The sequence below is a fragment of the Crinia signifera genome, chromosome 19 (assembly GCF_055691185.1).
Source record: "Crinia signifera chromosome 19, ASM5569118v1, whole genome shotgun sequence".
Lineage (NCBI taxonomy): Eukaryota > Metazoa > Chordata > Amphibia > Anura > Myobatrachidae > Crinia > Crinia signifera.
Genome location: NC_139226.1, coordinates 142,745,369 through 142,753,135, shown reverse-complemented (window position 1 = coordinate 142,753,135; position 7,767 = coordinate 142,745,369).

The window sequence follows — 7,767 nt, the reverse complement described above, 5'->3', positions numbered from 1 at the left end:
TGCGGTATATATTCCTCCCCCTTTTGCTTATGAGATCTTGGTAAAAGCCATCGCATTTTCCTCCCAGAACCCTGCGGCACCTGTAACCTGCCTAGGTGATTTCAACAACATCCTTGATTCTGAAATGGATAGATGGAGGGGAGGCCCTGCCGCCACAGCTGGCGGTGGCACCGCCTTCTCAAATTTTATGCATAGTCTGGGGTGGGTCGATGCTTGGCGGGTGAGGCACCCGAAAGAATTGCAGTTTTCCTGCTTCTCCCCGGCATACCAGACATTCTCCAGAATCGATATGATGTTTGTGTCAAGCTCCCTTCTGCCCTCAGTAAGGGGGGTTGAATATAAACCCCGCGGGATATCCGATCACTCCCCCTTACTGATGGAATTGTCTGATGTGACCGAGAGGGGCCAGGGGTTCTGGAAGCTGAATCCATCTTGGTTGAACTATGCAGTCCAGGAAACAAATACTAAATTGCTTTGGAAGGAGTTCTGGGTTGCCAATCAGGGCTCGGCCAACGCCGCTATAGAATGGGACGCATTTAAAGCCTTTATGCGAGGTACATTCAAAAAACAAATTTTTGAAATAAAGAAGGCCAGTAAGGTAAAACTACAGGAGATGGAAGACGAGTGTATGGCCCTGGAATTAAAATACCTTAAAGATAAATTGGCAGCAACACAAGATAAGTGGCAGGTGGCCCAGCGAACCTGGCTAATGGCAATACAGGAAGAAAATATGAAACTGCTTAGCCATCGTGCCAATAAAATATACCAGACGGCGGACAAAGCAGGGTGATTCCTCGCCTTCTTAGCAAAGGCCGAAACCTCCCCTCCCTGTATTGGGCCAATTAAAGACTCGCATGGCCAGCTGATATATGACACCCCCCAGATAGGGAATATGTTCTGCAAGTATTTTAAAGAGCTATACACTTCGGAACTTAAACACACCCCTGTAGAAGTGCAATCTTATATTAACCAAATTAATCTCCCCCTTCTTCCCCAGTCGGAATGTCAACAACTTGACAGACCGATAGAGCTTGAAGAGGTAGCTCAGGCAATAAAGGATCTTCCAAGCAATAAGGCCCCCGGTCTTGATGGCATCCCTGTCGAGGTCTTTAAAAAATATACTGAGACCCTAGCCCCTCTGTTCCACACCTCTCTGATAAACTGTTTTGAGGAAGGGGAGATCCCTAGATCAATGGTCGAGGCCAAATTGGTGCTTATACTTAAGCCAGGAAAGGAGCCAAGTGCCCTTGACTCCTACCGTCCTATATCTTTGCTGTCAAATGAAGCCAAGATTTTGGCAAAAATCCTGGCCAACAGGCTTAAAAAATGCATCCTCCAAATAATCCATCCTAATCAGTCCGGCTTTATGCCAGGAAAATCTACTTCGACCAATATACGTAGGTTACATACCCATTTGCAGCTACCCCCTGAGCCAGACAGTCAACCAGCAATCCTCTCTCTTGATGCCACTAAAGCGTTTGATATGGTGGAGTGGCCATATCTCTGGGCAGTCCTGAAGGCCTTTGGCTTTGGGGCTAATTTCATCAAGTGGGTAAAACTATTATACAGCGGGCCCACAGCCAGGGTCTCCCTGAACGGGTGGACTTCAGCGGCTTTCAGATTAGCCAGGGGAACCAGACAGGGGTGCCCACTCTCCCCCCTGCTGTTTTCACTGGCAATTGAGCCCCTTGCATGCCTGTTTAGATCCCATAGTACGATAAGAGGACTGCGTATGGCGCAGGAGATTGATGTAATCTCATTATACGCCGATGATATGTTAATTTACCTCTTCGACTATCGGACCTCACTCCCTGCCACTATAGAACTAAGTTCAAACTTTGGTAGGTTTTCAAGCCTTCAAATTAATTGGAGCAAATCGTACATTTTATATCTAGGCAAAACACCTACCCATTTAATTCCTTTACCTACGCCCTTAGTATGGTCTACAAAATTTAAATATCTTGGAATCCAGATCACCAGAAATACTGAGGATTTTATTATGCATAATTTGGCTCCGATACTAGTGAAACTTGATAATAAATTTAAAACCTGGAGTAGGCTACCTCTTACAGTCACCGGCCGGATTAATTTAATTAAAATGACGGTACTTCCGCAGCTACTATATATTATTCAACACTCCCCCATTTTTATTCCCAAAGTATTATTTCGGAAATTAAATAGTAAGCTATCTTCGTTTATCTGGCATAATAATAGACCAAAAGTACAACTTAATAAATTAATGATGGACAAGAACGCCGGAGGCCTGGGGCTCCCGGACTTTCGCCTTTATTACTTCGCCGCCCAATTGGCACAAGTACGCCCTTGGATTTTTGAGGATGAGGACAATGACATGGCCTCAGCGATGGTCATCTTGACCACACCCCATTGCCCGCCTACCAGCAGAATCCTGCAAACTACCACTTACCCTAAAGATCTCCCATTAGTACATCAGGCAATTAAAGTCTGGCAGGAGGCGGAGAAATTAGTAGGTACGCCGGGGCTTGATCCACAGCATCCTATAGGAGATCCATTGATCTTCAGGGAACTCAGGGCAATACAGGTTAGGGAAGTGTGGAATAGACATTTTATTTCCTCTATAGGACAGATATATTCCAAGGGACGCATCAAAACATTCTCAGAACTTAAAGCTGAATTTGGCCTACCCAACACCTACCTCTTTCGATATCTCCAGCTGAAGGCCGCCCTCGATACTCAGTTCGCAGGGGGGCAGCCCGTTTTACGGGAATCCCCGCTGAAAACTGTAATGAGGACCGGAGGCAAAAATAATTTGACAAGTCGACTATATAAACGACTAAATCACGATAAAGGGAAAGAAGCAATGGCCCTGCTGAGGGAGAAGTGGACACAGGATGTAGGGCCTATAAATGAGGAGGAATGGCGCAATGCTCTGTCCGTGATTAAGACCTCCACCAACTCTCTTAGGGTTCAACAGGTGCAGTTCTACATTACACACAGAGCATATCTATCCACCACCCGCCTGGTTAGATTTAAAAGTCGTACCACCGCGTTATGCCCCAAATGTAACAGGTATGATGGCACCTTCTTCCATCTCCTCTGGCAATGTCAGCCAGTGACTGAATTCTGGGAGACAATTATGCAAATATTGGTAGATACAGGCATCCCGAGAGAAATGCTGTCCGTCAGAAGCTGCCTCCTTAATATCTTCGATACCAGACAAATAGAAACTGGCGATCAACAATATGTCAGGAATTTATGTTCATTGGCAAAGGTTATAATAGCCAGAAGTTGGCTGTCAAAAAAAGGCCCTAACCCAATATGCTGGAAGCAGCTAGTGGAGTACACTGCGCGGCAGGAAAAACAGCTTTATATTAACAGGAATGCTTTGTATAAGTATAAAAAAATCTGGCACCGATGGACAGAACACTTTGGTAGCCGCCCATAATCCTTTTTTTTTTTTTTTTGCCCGTTCCCCTTCCCCCCTCCCTCTTTTTTTTTCTCCCGCCTGCCCCCGTTCTTCTCCCCTCTCATGTGCTCCGGGTTTAAAAATAGTTTTTAAAACTTTATGTCACTATGCCCTGCACTACTAATATTTAGTAGGTGACGCAGGGACACTTGTAATCTCACTTTTTAAATTCTTAAGATTTATAGGTTAAAACACTCGTTTGAATGAAACACTTAAAATGGATATTTCTTGCTAAACCTCACTTATATTTATTAGCTATGAAACAGAATGCTAGGCTTTTTTTTTTGTCTAGATAAATTATATATCTAGCTCACAGGGACAAATCTCAAAACTAAAAATAGATGTGAAAAGCACTAAGGCAAAAATGCACAAATAGAAATGATCCATTAACGCAGTGTGCCACATCTTTAGGATATGGCCATAGCAGTATCAGGAACAGATTATAAAAACTTGAATCACCACCAGTTAACACTATATAGTTATTAATATAAATTAAACCAAATTAAAAGAGTATTGAAAAATATTAATTAAATTAGGAGGAGGAAGGAGGGAAAGGGAGAGGGGGGAAAGAGAGAGGAAAAAAAAAAAAAAAAACCCTTTCTACACAACCACAAATATAGGCACTTTAACGATACTGGGGTTGGGAGGGGGGGGGGGGGAGGGGGGGTGAAGAGATAGATACACCACATTTTCGAAGGAGAGTTGGGGGTGAAACCAATGGTATCCATAATTCAATAAGTACCTCTTAGCGGGTAACCCTAAGGGCAGTTCAAATAAAAGGATAGAAATAGTTACAATTTAAATAATGGCGTCAGACTCTAAGGCGGGGGGGGATGCGGGGGGGAGGGGGGTTTGTTGTATTTATGTATGTATTTGTATGTATGTATTATTTATTCATGTGCTTGCTATTGATTGCTGGGGAAACCCCATTTCGTGACAGCATTCTACCCAGTTCCAAGACATGAATTGTACTGTATTGTGAAAAATGGAATAAAGATTATATTAAAAAAAAAACAAAAAAAAAAAAAACCATATGCTCACTCAATCTCATTAATATTCTTAATAAGAACATTTTGAAAACCTGGATACCTTTCAAAAGACCTATCGCAAAATAAAACAAGATCTGGACAAATTAGAAAGAGAGGTCATCAGCAGGAAAAAGAGCAAACTGCAAAGAGATCAGAATGATTTTTAATCGAATAAAGTATACAGGTGGAATATTGGCAATAGGAGAAAAACATCAAATAATACAACAGGATACACCACATCAGAGATTGACTTCTCCGAAGGAGAGTCATCATCTGACACCTATTTAACCAGAACCAGATGTGATTTTTTTTAGGGGTCAGTCCCAGGGATATCAGAGAAACCCTGGGACGAGACCTAGGAGGACCAAGAGGGGAAAGAAAAGGAAAGAGGGGTCCCAGAGAGTGGAGGGAAGATTGAAGGGAAACCAGGAGATACAAGAGATAGTCCATGTTGACTCCCTGATGGTCATCAACTTAAAGAATCACTTCCTTACTGAATCCCATCTCTCGGTTATAAATAAAGGCCTATCTTTTCCCCCCACCAAGTCCTTCAGATTTGAGTATGAAAAGGACCTCAATCAATACACCAGGAAATTATTACTTAAAAAAATTATTTTCCAAACGAGCTCATGAGACATGGTCCACACAGGGACAATCAGATTCAGCTATTATAGGTGCAACATCGTCACTCTCCAAACCAGTTTTTGACAAACAAGATGTGGAAATGATACGCATCCTAGAGGAATTGTCGATGAGAGTGAAACTCTTTCAACTAATACATCCATATCCACCCTAAAAAAAGAAATCTACCTTCTCCCAAGATTTTTCCATTTGCCCACAGGTGAAAGTCTTCCTGGAAGTGGTCAGCAAAGACCTAGACAGAATAGAGACAAATAAACACACTTATGTCCCTGATATAATTTGAGTCCACAAGAAAGGGCTGCATTAAATGATTTAAAAAAAATGGGACAACACAATAATTAAGCCCTCGGATAAAGGGGGAAATGTCGTACTTTGGTCCCAGGAGAAATATACCGGAGAGCTACAAAAATAATTAGGGGACAGCGGGTACTATCACGAAGACCCAATTCTAGTTTCTGGAGGTCAAGAATGTGAAAATTCCTACCCTGTATTTGTTGCCTAAAGTTCATAAATGTGAGGAGAATCCCCCAGGTAGACTTATTGTCTCAGGTATGGAGGGGGGGGGGTTCTCACAGAAAAGGCAAGCCAATTTGTGGATTTCCATTTGAGAAAATCCGTTACCACCTTACCATCGTATGTGAGAGATACGATGGATGTACTCAATAAAATACAGGGTATTAATCTCAATAACAACACATGGCTCATCACGTGATGTTGAGAGTTTATACACTAGCATCATCCATGACTTAGGCATTGAATCTTCAAGACATTTCCTGAGCAGGGACCGTGAGATACCTTTCAACGATTTTGTCATCAAACTGTTAATATTTGTGCTCACTAAAAATAATTTAGTGTGTGAGGACCGCTACTACCTCCAGGTACAGGGGACTGCGATGGGGAGCACTTGTGCCCCACATGTATGCGAACCTGTACCTAGGGTGGTGGGAACGAGAACATATCTTCACTGAAACCAACGAGATGTACACGGACCACATTTTATTGTGGCTCCGCTACATAGATGATTTATTCATCTTATGGGAGGAGGAGAAGGATCTGTTTATCAAGTTCATGAGTCTGCTCAATGAAAACAATCTTAGGGGGTTATTCTACTTCACTCTTTCTGACAAATTCCTTCTTAGATGGACAAAATCATGTGCACTGCAGGTGGGGCAGATGTTACTTGTGCAGAGAGAATTAGATTTGGGTGGGGTTTTACTTCAAAGTGAGATCTATATTGCAGTGTACAAATAAAGCAGTCAGTATTTACCCTGCACAGAAACAAAATAACTCACCCAAATCTAACTCTCTCTGCACATTTTACATCTGCCCCCCTGCAGTGCACATGGTTTTGTCCATCTAAGAAGGATTTTGTCAGAAAGAGTGAACTAGAATAAGGCCCTTAATCTCAAACTCACATGCAACATAAGTCAGAAAGAAGTGGAATACCTGTACTTACGTATCATTATCTAAACAAATGGTTCTATAACTACAGACCTGTTTTGAAAAAGCACGGCCACGTATTCTTCACTCCACCAAAACAGTGCGCATTTCCCACCAGTGAAGAGGAGGCTCCCCAAAGGAGAATTCCTATGCACTAAATGGAATTGCTCCAACAAGACTACCTTTGACCTAAGGGCCAACAAATTAGGGTTGAGATTAAAAACAGGGGATACAGCAATCGTGCTATAAGAAAGGCCAGGAAAGAAACCGAGAAGATTAACAGAGAATTGCTGCTTGTCCCTAAACCCAAACAAGTTGACCCACAGGAGAAGGTGTGTTTTATAGGGACGTTCTGCCAGGAATGGAGAGAGTTCCAGGGTGTACTCAATAAGCACCTCAGTATCCTAAAAACAGATAAAGATCTATGTGGGATCCTGGGTGAAACAGTGGACATTAGTTGGAGACAAAGCCACAACCTCAGGGACATCCTTGTACACAGTCATTTTGAAAAGGGTACCAACTCCAGGATATCCAAAAAGGGATCTTACAAGTGTGGCACATGCAGAACATGCTCCATTATGGTCCAACAGGATTCCTACTCCGACAAATTTAACAAGACTTGGAAAATCAGTCACTCTATAGCCTGTGACACAGCAGGGGTAATTTACAATTTATAATCTGTGGTTGGCAGATATGTGAAGCTTCAGCACTACCATGCTAATGTGACAATGATTAATGGTGCTGAGCATCGGGAGCCAAGGAACACTGACTCCACAAGTTTGCATTGCATTACTAGGAGTTGACTAAGTCCCATGAGACTTTGCAAAAGAGGTCAGAGGCTGAGAGGCTTGTGCTGAGCTCTTCTTGGTGGAGCTCATCATAAGCTTCTCAGGCCCATTGAGGACAGCAGCAAAGGCCTCGTCATGGGAGGGTTTTTAATTAGAGGCAGCGCTAAGTCTGTCAGGGCACCTACAAAGTAAGTTACAGAGGGACAAACACAGGCTTTTATGTGGTATATTATTTATTTATATATATATATATATATATATATATATATATGTTTACTGATATACCCTCCCTACATCAATATTCATGAGATAGGGGGTGTGTCCCCCTCTTTCTATTGGTCAAAGCTTGGTAAGCCTTATGTCTGTAATAATTGGGGATATCATATGGGATTAATCATTATTATGGGTACTTGTTTCCTAGCAC